At 41.7% G+C, this 2,595-nt stretch overlaps 1 long non-coding RNA gene across 1 annotated transcript; it reads left to right on the top strand.

Annotated features, from left to right (window-relative positions):
- Nucleotides 1–200: 200 nt before the first annotated feature.
- LOC138368771 (uncharacterized) lies at nt 201–2,280 on the top strand. The gene is made up of 3 exons (XR_011229675.1): nt 201–334; nt 1,236–1,312; nt 2,025–2,280. It is a non-coding gene; the product is annotated as an uncharacterized lncRNA (long non-coding RNA).
- Nucleotides 2,281–2,595: the final 315 nt, after the last annotated feature.

The raw sequence follows: 2,595 nt of genomic DNA, 5'->3' as shown, positions 1-2,595 counted from the left end.
CCCCATGGAATTGGACTCTACCTGGACAACGCCATCTATTGGGGGTGGCGTAGTAGGTGTAATTGGCTCAAGATTCCTGCCTTGAGAAACCAGTGAGGTGGTAGTGAGTGACCTCTGGTGATAAGGCAATTCAAGACCAGCGGCATCTGTAGTTACTACGAGCATAAATGTCAATGTCCAAAAGAGTAAGTGTTGCTTCCTAATGTCTCCCGTACCTTAGAACTGATGACGTGTCTGTATCCACAGAGATGCCGTGGAGCAGCAGTGGTACTGTGGATGAAAGTCTACCTTGAGCAGCCTGAACTCGCCCAACTTAGTCCCGTCTGACAACTAAGTGAGCCGCCGCCGATCAGAAGTGTCGTTAATACTAGTGGAGTAGTGGTGGAAGAGTTCATCATATCCCGGGACTGGCGAAGGGGAGAGACGACAGAGAGTAAAGTGCCTGTTGAGGAGCGTTGCTAGACCGTTGATAGACCGTTGCTATCCCGTTGCTAGAGGCTTCTGCCAGGGGTGCGACACCTCTGTAGTTGTCCGTGAAGTGGGGCCCTAATCAGCGTGTGGCTGAGGTTCTCTGCTGCAGAGTGGTTGTTGGGTAGAGAGGCACTTCGTGATAATGTTGGTAGGCTCGCGGGTATTTCCTGGTACTGTACCTAGTAAGGTCGGAAGCGGATCCCGAACATTAACGAAGGCTACATTATATTCGCGTCATGAGTGCTCGGTCTCCTATATGAGAGCGGCACCTATATATATATCCAAATAGAGTAATAATTCCGTTTGTTTATTTATGGTGATGGGAATATATTCTGTGTTTAGCTCTGCTTCAATGCCCCCCCCCCCCATCCACCTTTTTAGGTTTATTACACTACCTAATACTCTTTGAAGGCCAGTACCGACTTGGGGTCGGATACTATCGTTTTGCCTCCACCATCAAAGAACCCGGTTGCGACCCATAGTGGCCATAACATTACTGAACATAATAAAACTCGCAAGTGATTTATCTGCGATAAACTATGGAGGGACTACAATGGGATTTAACTCTCGTCCCTCAACACGTACTACCAGTTGAACTAAGAGTAAATAAATATCTCTTAATAGTAACTTGAAGTTTGGAAGGTACCAACATTAGCGACAGTATACATGTATCGGTAAAACTTTTAAAGATTAAAAAAAAATCCTGAATTTGCATATACATAGGTTAAATAATAAATTAACATTTTTTATTTGTAATTTCACAGATGGAGTGAGGTAGATAAGCTTCTTGACAGACGAGGCTGTTGCGTTCATCATTCGTCAAAGGATTGAACAGTTCATGGTAAGTACAACCTCCTCTTACCTCTTAAATTGATCAATAAATGCAAACTAATCATCCATAAATGAAGATTTAAAATTTTCAAAAATATTTTATTAATCCTCGTCCCTTTCGTAGCACTTAATGTCTACCACAATCGGTCAAAAATGTAACTTCATTGCATCTATTAACCCTATCAGAAACGTTAAGAACATAAGAATAAAAGTAATTGCAGAAAGCCTATTGGCCCATACGAGACGGTTCTTGTTCACACCCACCTAATCTCATTCATAAATGTTTAACCTATGCTTCAAACAATAAAGGTACTCCTTGTATTGTAATGCAGTAATTAGCTCTGCACAACTTCAAAAATGTTACCGAGCTACTATTCTCTCTACACTATCACAATAACGTGATGCATCAAATGAACAAATCCATAAGATCCGTTATTAGGGTTCGAACCTACGTTTGCGATCCCAGACGTGCCTTCTCCCTGTAGAAACTGCGGGAGGCTTGTAAGGGCAGTTGCACCCTAAGTTGCAATATTTTTACCATGTTGTCGCATAAGGCGCGTCTGGGATCATCCCGGAAGTAAGTTCGAACCCTATTCACGTTTTTTTTTATGTATTCCTTCGCCTTTCTATAGATTGTAATTCAGGCTGTCATTCTTCAAATGATTCTTAGATATTATTATTCGTGCACTGTATCCATATTAACGTGTTCCTTCTCTCCTCAGGAAAGTACAGAACCTGTAAGTAGTGTTAGATGGCCTGAGAAATTTCTACGAAAGTGTCTTCTATGTGAACGTTCTAAAGTCACCGAAGTTGTTTGACCTTAGGGGGGAGCTAGTTGACCTCCTGGACAATAGCTAAGATTGCAGAACTACAGATTCAACTCCCGACGTCACCTTATTTAAGCGTAGATGAACTACCCAGAATGAACTACCTGATGAACTCTTTTAAGAGACTGTGTTCTCTCGCAACATAAAGAAATCGTAAAAGATCTGATAAACTGTGCAAGAGATACACCGCCGAAAAAAATGTCAGTATCCCAAGGGTGGGTTTAAAGGTGTATACTCCGAAGCTGTCGCATCTACGAACGTAAATGTCAAACAATCTCTTGGATAATACCCAGCATCCCTTGGATAAAACTGTTACCCTGTTCCTATATTGAGGCTCGGATGACTGAAACTAAAACACAATCTAGACAAAGACGCAATCTACGACTAAAAAGCTTGTTGATTCCTCCCAGGAGAATGAAATAATTGAAACAAAGATGACGACAAAGCTTCTAATTATAAATTATAT

This window comes from Procambarus clarkii, chromosome 26 (assembly GCF_040958095.1).
Source record: "Procambarus clarkii isolate CNS0578487 chromosome 26, FALCON_Pclarkii_2.0, whole genome shotgun sequence".
Classification (NCBI taxonomy): domain Eukaryota; kingdom Metazoa; phylum Arthropoda; class Malacostraca; order Decapoda; family Cambaridae; genus Procambarus; species Procambarus clarkii.
This window is presented reverse-complemented; position numbering and strand designations above follow the sequence as displayed.